Source organism: Puma concolor, chromosome C2 (assembly GCF_028749965.1).
Source record: "Puma concolor isolate L17-30 chromosome C2, mPumCon1.1.hap2, whole genome shotgun sequence".
Classification (NCBI taxonomy): Eukaryota; Metazoa; Chordata; class Mammalia; order Carnivora; family Felidae; genus Puma; species Puma concolor.
Genome location: NC_141675.1, coordinates 54,709,407 through 54,724,742, shown reverse-complemented (window position 1 = coordinate 54,724,742; position 15,336 = coordinate 54,709,407). Strand labels below are relative to the sequence as shown.

The 15,336-nt window shown below is 41.9% G+C and overlaps 1 long non-coding RNA gene across 1 annotated transcript; it reads left to right on the top strand.

Moving 5' to 3' along the window:
- The first annotated feature begins 314 nt into the window (after positions 1-314).
- LOC147577262 (uncharacterized) lies at positions 315-14,811 on the top strand. The gene is made up of 3 exons (XR_015240096.1): positions 315-741; positions 7,139-7,218; positions 14,348-14,811. It is a non-coding gene; the product is annotated as an uncharacterized LOC147577262 (long non-coding RNA).
- The last annotated feature ends 525 nt before the right edge of the window (positions 14,812-15,336 follow it).

The following is a 15,336-nucleotide window of genomic DNA, read 5'->3' as shown; positions in this document are numbered from 1 at the left end:
AAGCGTCCTACTCTTGGTTTCAGCTCAGGTCACGATCTCATGATTTTGTGAGATCAAGCCCCACGTCGGGTTCTGAGCTGGCAGCGTGGAGCCTGCTTGGGATCCTCTCTCTGCCTCTCTCTTGCTCACGCTGTCTCTGTCTCTCTCAAAAATAAATAAACTTAAAAAAAAAAACAAACGTTTAAGCTGTTCTCTATGCAGAAAGTGAGTAGATGGTGATTGGAAGTGAGGTCCAGTGAAACCAGGGAGGCAAGGCCATGTGTGGTGAACAGGGCAGTCTGCTGAAGCCATCACAAGCTGGCAGACATCACTGCCAACATTGTGCCCCTGGAACAAACATCTTTTTGTTTAAGAGTAATAGATCTCCAATTGTTCATGGAAGGTGGTAGAGATTGTGACTTTTGTTTTCAATGCAACGTGACTGATAATTTGAACAGGAACGTATCAACTACATAGCAAACTTTAAAAATTTTGTTCTTTGGGGAAGGTTCCTTTAAAATGCACTCAGTGGGGAAAGTTCTTCCCATGATCCTGGAGGAAAATGCCAATAGGCCTGAATGTTCTGGTTGGCTACACACACACGGTTTGGTACCAAAAGTCCTGGGGTTCCTTTAAATTACAAAACACAGTCTCATTTCAACAATTAGTCCCATTTGTCCAAGTTTCTAACTTCCGTTGAAACTGCAAGCTACTCCCTCCTCCTCCGATCCTGCTCCGTGAGGCCCGGTGACTCCTGGGAAGGTACAGGGCTGGCTTCTTTATAAATTACCTCCTCTCACCCACCTCCACCCCCAGCTATGTACTATCTCTAATCTTTCCTGTGTCGGGGCTAGGGTGGAAGGGAGGGAAAGTTCTCACCTGACTGATGCTATGGGAAACCTGTGAATTCTCTGGGCCTGGGAGATGTTTGAAGCGGACTCTTCTCATGGAGACTCTTTTGCAGCTCTTTGGAGACTTTGGAGCTCTTTCATCAGCTCTTTGGAGTCTATCCGTGGGGGCTTCTCACAGGGACTTTGCTGGGCTAGTGGATGTATTCCCCTCTAGCTCCTCGTTTACTCTTTCTGCAGCCTCTAGGAGTGCCAGGACACTTCCAGCCTTTCCCTGCTGAGATTCCTCTGCCCGTCCGGTTGGCACAGTGGGCAGGACCTTAGGCAACCCCGTACCGGCTCCTCTGATCCTCGGGGACACTTGTGCTCCGTATCGCCCACCACCTCTGAGACGGCAGCCCAGTTCTTCTCATGCTGGCGGTCACTGCTCAGATTTCTGTGGGACTTAGTAAATGGCAGTCCACTCCCTCCCTGCAGGGCAGGGCATAGTTGAGCCCTTCTCACCAGCTTGGTGCTGAGGGGCAGACACTAGGTGAGAGAGGCATGTATCAAAGTAGCCCCACAGACCTTTATAAAGGGAATCCTCACATATCATCTCCCAGCCCTGCACACCTTCTCCGGAGGTGAGAGGTTAATACTCCTCACCAGTTCTCAAAATCCCTGTATTCCCTAAGTTCTCCAGGGTGGTCTGCCTCCTGGTTCAGTTTGGTATTTAATATCTTGTATCTTGAAGCTATAACTGAAATTTCTTTTTTATGTTTACTTATTTATTTTGAGAGTGAGAGCGAGAGAGAGAGAGAGAGAGAGAGAGAGAGAGAGAGCGCACAAGTAGGGGAGGAGCAGAGAAAGGGAGAGAGAGAGTCCCAAGTGGGTTCTGTGCTGTCAGCACAGAGCAGGACAGGACTTGGTCCCACAAACTGTAAGATCATGACCTGAACCAAAACTGAGAGTTGGACACTTAATGGGTCCACCCAGGCACCCCTGAAGCTGTAACTGAAATTTCTAATACAAAAGCCATTTCAGGGAAAGTAATTTTTTGGTTGGGGAAGAGGAAATTGGTCAGATACGGACCTAATACCTTAGCAGCCAGCCACAAATAGATATAATTATTTAACTTTCATAGCTATGTGAACCATAGTCTAGCTGTGGAAAAAAAAACTTTTTCCCAGGCCTGAGATCTGAGAGAAATTTGCCACAGAGACGTACTGATCATTGTTTTTAACAATTTTTCTAGGTTTATTTTTATTTATTTTGAGAGAGAGATAGAGAGCATGTGGGGGAGGTGCAGAGACAGAGGGAGACAGAATCCCAAGTAGGCTCAGTGCTGTCAGCACAGAGCCCAACGTGGGGCTCAAACTTATAAACTGAGATTCTGACCTGAGCCAAAATCAAGAGTCAGTTGCTTAACTGACAAAGCCACCCAGGCACCCCCTGATCATTGTTCTTTTTCGCTTGTTTTTATTTTTATTTTTAAAGTTTAGTTATTTTTGAGAGAGAGAGAGAGAGTGTGTGCACAAATGGGGGAGGGGCAGAGAGAGAGAACGAGAGAGGGAGATACAGAATCCAAAGCAGGCTCCAGGCTCTGAGCTGTCAGCACAGAGCCTGACACAGGGCTCGAACCCACCAAATGTGAGATCATGACCTGAGCCGAAATCGATGCTTAACTGACTGAGCCACCCAGGTGCCCCCTGATCATTGTTTTTAATCATGATTCTTTGACAGATGAAAACGTTTTTAATTACACAATGATGTATATTAATCATCCTCTGATGATGTGAAATGGCCTTTGGATGGGGCTTCAGAAAGTTTACTGTGGCCTTGAATCTGCTGTGAACTTGCTGTGTCACCTTGAACAAGGCACCTCTCTTTTGGGCCTCACTTTATTCTGCTGAAAATAAGAGATGATCCCTGGGATTCATTACCTAGTTTTCTGTGAGTCTGTGAAGCCCTCAACACTGTATATGTGACAAGTACAATGTTCAGGGATCTTAGTAGGAAGGTATGGTGGGTTAACATGTGTCCACATCTTAGCACCCAGAACCTGAGAAATGTGACCTAATTCGGAAAAAAGGTCTTTGCAGATATAATTAAGAATCTTGAGGGGCGCCTGGGTGGCTCAGTCGGTTAGGTGTCCGACTTTGGCTCAGGTCATGATCTTGTGGTTCACGAGTTCAAGCCCTGAGTTGGGCTCTGTGCTAACGGCTCGGAGCCTGGAGCCTGCTTCTGATTCTGTGTCTCCCTCTCTCTCTGCCCCTCCCCCCATTCATGCTCTGTCTCTGTCTCAAAAAATAAACGTTAAAGAAAAAAATTAAAAAAAAAAAAAAGAATATTGAGATGAGGGTGCGTCTGGGTGGCTCAGTCAGTTGAGCACCTGACTTTGGCTCAGGTCATTATCTCACGGTTCGTGAGTTCCAGCCCCATGTCAGGCTCTGTGCTGGCAGCTCAGAACCTGGTGCCTGCTTTGGATTCTGTGTCTTCCTCTCTCTGTGTCCCTCCCCTGCTTGTGCTCTGTCTCTCTTTCAAAAAAATAAGCAACTATTTTATAGGGTGGAAGAAAAGAAGAAAAAGAGGAAAAGAAGAAGAAGAAGAAAAAAGAAGTAAAGAAGAAAAAAATAGTAACTATTTTATAGGGTGGTTGTGAAGATGATGTGAGATACTAAATGACTTCGTCCAGTGCCTGGTTCAGAGTCCTAGTCCTTCTCCTTTAAAAGAAAACAGGGCAGTGTCTCAGAGGAGGATTTAAACAACAGGGGTGTGTTATTCCCTGCCTCTAAAACTTAAAAGATGAAAGTTTCTTGATTTTTCAGCTGTGATGCCAGCTGCGGTGGGAGGGCGTCAGCCAATCCCAGACTTATCTTGCCATTCTGAGTACCAGTGACAGAGACCATAACCTGGAAAGGTTGTGTAGTACAGCCATGATTCAAGGAGATCTAACTATCTCCTTGAATAGTCGCGGCCAGCCACTCTGATTTGTGTCTACTGTAGAAACCTCTCTCTGGATCACATACGTGCAGCTCCAACTACCTGGTCACCAGTCACCAGCAACCTGGGGTGTCCTGCAGCGTCAGGTCTGGGCCCCTTGGATGATCGCTGTACATTACAGTTTATCTGATACTACATTTAACTCTACTATATCTGTGTATTAGCTTGTTTAGGCAAATAGGACCTGTGTTCTTAGCATCTTGCATGCTGTACATTTATTAGGCAAATAATAAAAATTAGTTTGATGAAATTAGAGAATCATACAAGACTGAAGCAAAATCAAAATTAAAATTCTATGAATGAATTACAGGAAAACATTCTTAAAATTAAAGAAGTTTGGATAATGAAAATAAATGTGATGATGGCATAACAATTACAAACAGAATGTCCTAGAAAGGTGCCTAAATTAAGAGATTTCCAAATTTATGTAAGGTTACAGACACCCTTTAAGGTTAAAATTGAGCATTTAAGAAAAGTTAGTGGCATATGGTCCACTTCTGGGTATCTATGTGAAGAAAACAAACACCATTTCAAAAAGGTATCTGTACCCCATGTTCATTGCAGCATTTTTTACAATAGCCAAGGTATGGTTGCAAACTAAGTATCCGTTGGTGGATAATGGCTAAAGATGTTATGAGATATATAAATATATAATGGAGTATTATTCAGCTATAAAAAAGAAGGAAATCTTGCCATTTGAGACAAAATACATGGATCTTGAGGGCATCATGCTAAGTGAAATAAGTCAGTGGAGAAAGACAAATACTGAAAGATCTCACTTACATGTGGAATTTAACTCCCCTCCCTCCCCAAAACACAAACAATCCCCTTGAAAATGCCAAACTCATAGATACAGAGAATAGGTGGGTTGTTGCCAGAAGTAGAAGGTTGGCAGGGGGATGGGGGGGTGGTGCAAAATGGGTGAAGAGAGTCAAAAGGTACAAACTTCCAGTTTATAAAAAAATAAGTCCTGGGGATGTAACATACAGCATGGTGACTATAGTTAATAATACTCTATTGTGTATTTAAAAGTTGCTAAGAGAGTAGATCTTAAAAATTCACATCGTGGGGCGCCTGGGTGGCTCAGTCGGTTAGGTGTCCGACTTCAGCTCAGGTCATGATCTCGCGGTCTGTGAGTTCGAGCCCCGTGTCGGGCTCTGTGCTTCCAGCTCAGAGCCTGGAGCCTGCTTTGGATTCTGTGTCTCCCTCTCTCTCTGACCCTCCCCTGTTCATACTCTGTCTCTCTCTGTCTCAAAAATAAATAAACATTAAAAAAAAAATAAAATAAAAAAATAAAAAAAATTCACATCGTAAGAAAAAAATCGTAACTGCGTGGTGATGGATGTTAACTTATTGCAGTGATCATTTTGCAATATGTGCAAATATTAAATCATTACATTGTACACCTGAAACTAATATAATGTTCTATATCAATTATATCTCAATTTTTTGAAAGCTGATGGCCCCCAAAAGGTGGAATTTGAAATAAAATTCTTCTTTTATTTTTTAAGTTTATTTATTTTGAAGAGAAAAAACATGAGAGGGGAAGGGTCAAAGAGAGAGGGAGAGAGAGAATCCCAAGCAGGCTCTTGATCTCACGAACCTTGAGATCATGACCTGAGCAGAAAACAGGAGTCAGACACTTAACTGATTGGGCCACCTGGGCACCGCTGAAATAAAATGATTCTTAATGATAAAAAGTAAATGAAAGGGAGACTAATTAGGATTAATTAGAGATACAGCTGGAAAGGGCTGTGTGAAAATAAATTCTATGTATGTCTGTCTGAGTGTTTAAAATTGCATAGGTAATATCTTTTTAGGTAGTAGTATCAACTTTGGGCTCAAATTCAGCATTAAGGCCATCATGAAAACGATGACATGGTTGGTAGATTTTTTTTCCTCTGAAAATGAGGTTTTGCAGCTAACGTGAACTTCTCTGGACTGTTAGGAAACCCTCCTCACTCTTGTCCTCAGTGCGCTGCGGCTGTAATCACGGTACCAGCTGCTGCTGTGCTTTCCTTGAAGGCCTGAGACGAACCACAGGTGCCTCCCGACGTTGGGAAATCACAGGTTGTCTTTATTATAACACTGATGAGGGCAATGCAATGGGAGACAACAGGGGGCTGTTTAAATTCTGTAGCTATTAAGATCCCAAATCAGAAAGCGTTTGAGCTCGCCTGCAGGGCACTTCTCTGTGACTGCGGCCTTCTCTTTTGGTGCTTGAGACCGAGAATGTCTGAGCAGGGAACCTTAACTTGAGCACCAAAGATTGACATAAAGTTCATGTTTCGTCGCTTCCTCTTCAGATAACCTGTTAATAATGGCACAAATTTATCATCTTTGATCCTTTTCCTGTATTCTGTCAAAAGGAGATTGATGTAAGTATATAGGCAGAGACCCAAAGAAGCTCAACTTTCTCCCTCCCTCCCTTTTTTTTGGTAGGTGAGCACTTTATCACCTCAGATTTTTCAGCTTATGGGTTTTAAGTATGTACTTCTGCATCTGAATGTTTCCTTCTATCCAACCTTTCCAGGCCAACATTATCTTGTGTAGAGTGCACGGGGCACAGCTCACAAGCCCAGGTATGGCAAGTTGACTGTCACTGCTGAGGCTGCCATTGTTTGGCTCCTAAAGCTCTCTGCCACTTCCCGGCCGTGCTGAGTTACAGAAATCTTTGGCAGAGTTGGGAACCCATGGGCCTCTAAGCCAGTCTCCCTGCAGAAATGGATGTAGCCCTTTTAGTTAGGTGCAATAGCTTCTTTATTAGGACCTGAGTAATCTGTAGTTTAAAGTGGCTGTCAGACTTCTTTCTGCTTCTCCCAAACATTCAGCCTCTTCCCTTATACGTTATTTTCCTCAATGGGCTGAGACTCTTTGGAAAACAGAAGCCAGTTAGGTCTAATAGGAGCTCCTTCTGCTCTCTTGCTGTAGAATTCTTTTCAGGTAAGGAGGTAGAGGGAAAGACACAGGTGGAAAATTGAGTAGCTCAAAGCACTATTTAGTCACAGTAACTAATTCTAGAGATAATGACACTAAAAATTAAAAAAAAAAATTTGATCAAGACTGTTATCCGTAGAGTTTAGGTTCACAGCAGAATTGAGGGGAAGGTACAGAGACTTCTTGTATATTTCCTGCACCACACCTACCATACATAGCCTCCACCATTACCAACATCCTCCACCACAGTGTTAGTGATGAGAGATAGAAGCAGAAAAACGTTCACCTTTAGCCCAGTTGGCTGACCTGTAGCCACAGGTCCTGTCCCTGTGCTACGTCAATAAACTTACTAAGGTGCACCACACAATGTCTTAAGAATTCTTTCTTGGCAGTTGTGCTCCACAATCCCACAGTATTTTTGGTGGCCCGTATGGGGACAACGGGGTGACTCCAAGAGCATCAGTGCAACTTGGTAAGTCTTCTTTACCCCGTCTTTGTTTCCTTCCAGTTTTTTTTTTTTTCTTTATCAGAGATGTCCTGAATAGTTTGACCCTTTGGAACATGTCTTGTTTGAGTGCTCAAGAGAGAACCTCTTGCCTGTGGCCACACTGTGGGGAGGAATGGACTCTTGCTTCCTGACTATTACCTCAGCCCTTAACAGCGCTAAGCTCAGAAAGCAGATTCTCCTTGTTTTTTTTTTTCTGTTCTTTTAATGCATGTATTCTTGTCAGGCACAGGACAGCCATATGTGTCATTAGGATGTCCACCTATCTCAAGACTTCTGTGTAAGGTTTCCTCCTAAATAACTCGATGAGCATAAAATCCGAGATAGGTCTGACTGCATGCTTCCCAAAAAGGATTGGCCAGAACTATTACCCAGTTGGGACACTCACCCAATAGGGGACTGTTCCCTTGGGACTGGATCATGGATAAAGCTCATGGATCATGGATAAAGCCTGGATTAGATAGAAGTTCCATACTTTTGTTTTTTTCCATGTCTCTCATTTGTCCTTACCCATGGGTTGTTTGGCGTTCTTGATCCTGCTCTCTAGATTGAAAGTACTTCTAGCTTAGATACAGGATAACTTAATATGATGTAAAATAGCTGCCCCTTCTTGGCAAAGTCCAGGACCTTTACCCCATCCATTAGTACTAGATCTAGAGGCTTACAAAGGGTATTATTATTGGTCATCAAATATATCAACTGCCCCAAAATGGAAAGAGGCAGCCCCACTCTCTACATAGTTTCAGTCCATTCACTGGCACCCATGGTAGTCTAGAATGCAAAGGGGAAGTGAAGGGAGGTCGACATCCCTTCTCATGTAGTACAAAGTTATCAGAGTAGTTGAGGAAGAGGGATGCCTCCCACCACTTGGAACCCCAGGACCTTTGGCAATATTCCTAATGGGATCCAGTCAGAAGCTGAGGGGGATTTTGGTAATGGACTCCTACTTAGTTGACGTACTCTCCTAGTTTTGTAGGAATTGACTATGGGATCAACTTCCTCAATTTCAATTCCCCTTTGGGCCGTCTCCTAACACATTGGAGTCAAGTTGGACAACAGGATTTAAAGAAGTTGTTCCCATCTTCTTTTGTAATAATGCCTGGCCTCAATATTCTCTGGAGGATGATGAAAAATGGCCCATTAATGGGTCCTTAAATTTCAATACTATTTACCAATGGGACCTTTTTTTGTAGGTGTCAGGGAAAACGGTCTGAAATCCCATATGGTCAGGCCTTTATGGCCCTGTACCAAAACCTTGATCTGTCCACAGTCCTCTAGGGGGCCTAAGGATCCCCCCTTATCCTTAGGGATATGGATATGACCCTCCCGCCCTGAAGCCACCATCAGCTCAGCTGCCTCAGGCCCTTCTACTTCTGTTAATCTGCCACCTTCTCTGTGTTCTGTCCTGTTCTCCCTGTGTCCCACCCCCTGCCCAGGTTGCTGCTAAGATCCTGTATCTGCCTCCCTCTGTTTTTGCCGAATCACTCATCTCCTCTTTGTTTGCTTCTTTTGTGTGTCAAATCTGGAATATATCTTGAGAGGACTGGATGAATGTTGCCTGACTCTTGATATACATGGGGTTTCCTGCCTCCTCTATTTTCCAGGCTAATGGCTATAATAATTGGAGTCGAATGTCTGGTTAGTCTACCTCGGGACAGGGACTTTAAGGAATATTCCCAAGCAGATGCTGAAACTCTGTTCGTTTCCTGGAGGTTCCCTGTCTTCTCCAGCCTGGCATGGATTGCTTATTTTCACTTTTTGTGTGTGGAAAGAAAACGTGTGTCTGTTCATCTGTCCAAGCTGACAAGCTTTAGGACCATGAGTCCTGTTTCTTGGCACCCCCCCCTGCCCCCCCCCCCCCGGGGCTTTTATCCACCTCCCCACCTCCAGCCTTCCTAGCCTAACCTCACTTCTTCTGCAGCCCCTTCCCCTCCCCCCATTTCTGCACCATCATGCACGGGGCTTGCATAACTTGCTCCTATACCATCCCCAGGCCTCCCGTGCCAATGGCTCCTGCTCCCCTACCCTCGCTATCAAGGAACAAAGAGCACCCCTCCCTGCACTTAAACTGCCCACTTCATTTCCCTACTGGTGCCCCAGGTGAAAATTCATAGTGAGGAACAAATTGATTAACTTTTAGCTGGCCCCAGGTGCAACATAGTAACCTAATTTAAATTTGTTAGTTTAATTAAGATAGACATGTCTTTAGAGTTACCAGCATTAAATGTAAAACTTTTATCCTACCAAGGCTTACTAAAGGGCAAATAAGCTCATGTTATGTCTGTTGCAATCTGTCAGGAAAAGATGGCTTACTACGATAGCTAAATTTGTGTGTCTGGAAGTTCTCATGGGTAATCGTTAAAATAGCTGTCAGGGGCGCCTGGGTGGCTCAGTCGGTTAAGCGTCCGACTTCAGCTCAGGTCATGATCTCGGGGTCCGTGAGTTCGAGCCCCGTGTCGGGCTCTGTGCTGACAGCTCAGAGCCTGGAGCCTGTTTCAGATTCTGTGTCTCCCTCTCTCTGACCCTCCCCCATTCATGGTCTGTCTCTCTCTGTCTCAAAAATAAATAAATGTTAAAGAAATAAAATAAAATAGCTGTCAAAATATTTGGGAACTTGGAACTTTAAAGTTTGTCTAAGTTAGATGACAAATTGGGTTAAACACATTGGATATCTAAGTCTTTTCCAAATAAGACAGAATACTAAAGTATTGGTTACTGATTGTAGGTTTGTCTGCTTTTAGCTTCTTATTGCAGAGAAACTGAGGATACTTGGGTCTGTTGGTAAACGTGCTTTATGCTTTATTGAGAGATCATAGTATGGAAGAACATGTTTTAAGAAATTATGAAATATATTTACAAATTTCATATCTAAAGAATTCTGGTATAGCAGTTTGCAATTGGTTACTACTTAATTTTCACTGGACACTAAAATTTCTAAGAGTTAAAATTCTGCTAAATGTCATGAAGACTGATGGAAGTAAGAGAAGCAACTCTGTGCAAGAAAAGATGTGTTTTTAATAAGAAAGACAAAAGGAGTGGAAATACATAGGACATAGGAAATACTTAGGACAAAATCTGAATGAAAAAGGAAGTTGTAGAAAGTTTGTAAGAGAAATCTTTGGAAAAGAATTTTATATGTGGTCAGTACTAAGGTTGAAATGAATGGATTTTAAAAGTATACTGGTGTAGGATTGAAATTCTGCTTTTCTCTCTCTGTTAAAATGACAGTTTTCAGAGCTCCTGGGTGGCTCAGTTGGTTAAGCATCCAGCTTCAGTTCAGGTCATGACCTTGCAGTTTGTGAGTTCAAGCCCCATATCGGGCTCTGTGCTGACAGCTCAGAGCCTGGAGCCTGCTTTGGATTCTGTGTCTCCTCTCTCTCTGCTCCTCCCCTGCTCACACTCTGTCTCTCTCCCAAAAGTAAACATTAAACACATTTTTTTTTAAATAAAAAAAATAAAATGACAGTTTTCTTAGATTGTTGGACTGCTCTTGATAAGAATATGTAAACAAAGTTTTTTCTTCTCTTTACTTCATCTGCCCAGAAAACCAAACTTCTATGTTTTGCCTTTTTAGGTCTTTGATTACTTAAGAAAGTTAAAACTTCTCAATGTTAAAGGAGTTAAGTTTTACTAACAATTGTATAATATTTTGTAGAATCCCTTATTGCCACCTTGGTTAAATGTAAATATTGAATTTTTTTTTTTTTAATTTTTTTTTTCAACATTTATTTATTTTTGGGACAGAGAGAGACAGAGCATGAACGGGGGAGGGGCAGAGAGAGAGGGAGACACAGAATCGGAAACAGGCTCCAGGCTCTGAGCCATCAGCCCAGAGCCTGACGCGGGGCTCGAACTCACGGACCGCGAGATCGTGACCTGGCTGAAGTCGGACGCTTAACCGACTGCGCCACCCAGGCGCCCCGTAAATATTGAATTTTTAATGATCTATAATCCAATTGAGGCATTCGCTTTAAAACTTTCTGAGGTTTTTAACAAAATCCCCTCAGATTTGAATTGTAAATGAAGTCTTTTTTACTAAATAGGCTTGTTTATTTGGTATGTTAAGTTACTTGGAAAGCACTGTCAAACCAATAATAATTAGTCTTAGGTTGTTGCTCCAACTATTCTAGAAAATATATGAAATTCCTGAAGTTTTAATATCTGCTGGTATAAGGTCATTACTTGAATTATTGAAATGTGCATTACAGAAATAACCGGATTTCCTTTTCAAATGAGCTCTCATATCAGATCTTTAACTGTGTCCATTTCTGAGTTGTTTGTGTGTTTGTTTTTTGGTCATTTATGGTTATTGTTCTGATGCACTTGCAAAATCTGTTTTGTCTTCAAGGAGATTCATAAAAAGGACTTTTGACAAATACAGGTTTTTGATACCTGTAAAATCATAAAACTGAACTGGGTAAGAATTTCCAGAAGTAATGGGAAAGTTGCATTCAAACTGAGCAAAAATTAATAACATAGGACTGAATGAACTGAGAAAGATGATAAAATATTCCATTATGGACAAATGGAAGCATTTAATTTTTTTTCCCTACCTGAACCTTCTAGAATTCAGAAACTGAGTATTCTTTCTTCCATGGCAATTATAATTATTTTTGTACATTGAATAAGCATCTATTCTTCTTGTAATAGTACACCACTGGAAACATTGGTTAGATTACCAAGGCTTTGACTGGAATGTCATATTTGAGAAAGACATGCAGAGACTGAGGTATGACCAGACAGCTCTAAGGAATTAATGCTGAGTTTATGGAGCCAATAAAGCTCCTTGAGAATGTTAGCCTGATACCTTGCTTACAGAGTTCCCAGCAACCTTAACAGGTGAGTAGAGAATGTTACTACCTGCCTGGTGCAAGAAACCTCAGGATATTTTGAGGACCTTGAGAAGAGGGATACACCCAAATCTATAGGTATTGCAGGAAAGTCTGATGGCAAATATTTAGCTTGGCTCTGGCCTCAAGAGGCTATTAAAAGTTTAATCTAAAGATTCCTTATAGGGGCACCTGGGTGGTTTAGTCAGTTAAAAGTTTGACTCTTGTTTTTGAGTCAGGTCATGATCTCACAGTTCATGGGATTGAGCCCCCCATCAGGCTCCCTGCTGACAGTGTGGAGCCTGCTTGGGATTCTCTCTCTCCCCCAATCTCTTTGCCGCTACCCCACCCATGAGCTCTCTCTCTCAAAATAAATAAATAATAATAACAAAAAAGGATTCCTTATATAAAGTCCTAGCAAAGCAGATTTTAAAGAATCTGTGTGATCAATCACTATTGTTGCTCAGCTTGTGTAAATAATCAGGCCAACCTTGTTATAACTGGACTTGTTTTACAAATGAATTAGTCTTGATTTTGCCCTCTCTAGAAATAAGGGTGAATTTAGAAATATCATCTTTCAATAATGCATCCTTATGGATGTTAGATTCTAGGTTTGATTAATTCTCTTTAAATGTTTGTTGTTTGCCTAAGCTGGACTACTTGAGGAGAATTTCAGACCGATGGCCATAATAACTCATATATAATCTTTCTGCTTATTACTCTATGGAGATAATAAAAGGGACATCATGGGCATATGACTATTTAAACAGCTGGACAATGGGATGGACTCCCCAACAAATGAGTAACTCAGCTATCACCTTGATCAATTCTATGTGGCTGGAATAACAAAATTGCTCCTTAAAAGTCAGAGCATACCCCACTCCATGGAGTTAACTACGAACTTGCGGAGATAATGGATGGCCCCCACCTTCCTTATAACTGGATTGGAGAATGCACTTGGGGATGCCCTTATCTCCTGGGACAAGTCATCTCCCACTTGCCAGCAATTCCTTGTAATTAGGATATTAAGGCTAGACACCAGGCAAAGAAGGCTTCTTAATGGTTTTATCCCTTAGTCCTATTTGTCCCAGGAGCCACCTCTATTGATGTAAAATTACAAGCAGAGCCTCTTGCAAAGCATACAGTGGCCATCTTTAACCACACCCAAGAAGTCACCCCCATACCAGCACATATAGGCATGTTTCTATTACTAAAAAGAATGTTTCTTGTTGGCCTATGATAAATGTTACATGGGACTCTCTGAGCCATTGGAGGCCTTTCTCTTATCCTCAAACTCTCAAAATTTTAACTGAATATTCCAACCCACAAATAGGCTCATGGAAACAAATTTCTTGACTACATAGTCCTTCTTATTGATACACCCTGGAAGGATTATATCAAATATGGGATAGATATATGTAGCTTACTCCTATGATAGGACAACTAAGCCAAAAGGTCCTTTTATGATGGGAACAGAAAAACCATACCCCTGATTCATGGTCCAATAGTACTTGCCGAATGGAACGTCTCCCTCCAAGAAGTCTGTGACCATACCATTATTTTATAGGCAATGTTTTGGTTTGCTACTGATTAGACAAGGCAACCAGGCATCAGATAGCTTGCACCTAATGAAACACAATGGATATCAGTGGTTATGTGACCCAAATTTGTGGCCCTGGCTTCCACCAGGCTGGACTGGAAGATGTACTATAGGTTATGCCCGGATGCACGGCCATAGCACTAGGACTGTCATAAGTCCAGCTAATCTTCCATATTTAAAGCAACGATGGAAAAGATCCATGTTCCATTGGTATGAGCATCTGACATCTACTTTTCTTCCATCAGTAGGTTTAGAAGATGGCACACAGAGGCCCTTGATAAATACACAATTAAGGCCTCAAATGATTCTCAAAATAGCATTACATTATTAAACACTAAAGTAACTCAAATATGTAAAGCAATTCTACAAAATAGAATGGTATTAAATGTCTTAAGAGCAGCACAAGGAGGAATGAATGGCATTATTAAAGTGGAATGTTGTGTCTATGTTCCAGATTTTAACAAAAATATAACAGGATTACTTACTGATATCAATAGTCAAACTATTCCTTCTGAAGACTCTACATTGCCACTTAATGACTGGTTATATTCCTGGTCAGGAAGTGGACTATGGTCTATGCCAAATGGTCTTCTCATTGCTCTTATTTTCATTATAATATTAATACTAATGCATTGTCTCATTTGCTTTGTTCTGTCCTATTGTCAAGATACAAGCAAGCAATTCCTGACTCCTTCACCCAGCTGACAGCTTACTACTGCCCGGATGTTCACTGTGGACTCTACAGCAGTGGCCTTCTGTAATCTACTTGTAGAAACAGATAGTGACCAATTTCAGTCTATAGGGACATCTCTACAACCATCTTTTTCTGTCAGCTTGAAGAAGTTCAGAAGATGAGCCCTTCACCCTTCAACAACCTTAAAGATTTAAGGACCAAAATTGTTAAGGGGAGAAATGAGGGATAGAAGCAGAAAAATGTTCACCTTTAGGCCAGTAGGCTCACCTACAGCCTGCATAGTTTTGATAAGGATCAAATACATGCTGGTTGCTACATTCTTAAAGGGTTTCATGACTGCCTGTACATCTCACCATTAGTTAATATTGAGCTGAATGATAAGTACCAGAGAAATCTTGGGAAAGTAGTTTTAGGAGTAGAAATTTAAAGAAAACATTTATTTAAAAAAATTTTTTTAATCTTTATTTTTGAGAGACACACACACACACAGACTGTGCGAGTGGGGGAGGGGCAGAGAGAGAGAGACACACACACACACAGAATCTGAAGCAGGCTCCAGGCTCTGAGCCGTCAGCACAGAGCCCAACGTGGGGCTCGAACTCACGGACCGGGAGATCGTGACCTGAGCTGAAGTCGGACGCTTAACCGACTGAACCATCCAGGCGCCCCTCAAAGAAAACATTTATGATTTAACACTCTATGTACATCCCCTCCCCCTTGAGGACTAAGCATATAACCACCACCATCATAGAGCAAAAGTGCAGATTTTTCTGCCCATGGGTCCTGACCCCCAGCTACTTAAATAAACTTACTAAATTGTACCACACAATGTTTCAAGAATTCTTTCTTGGACTTTGCATTCCAAGATCCCACAATAGTACATTTGTTACAAATGATGAATCTACATTGACTCATCATAATCACCCCAAATCCATAGTTAATATTACCGGTTCAGTTCTTTT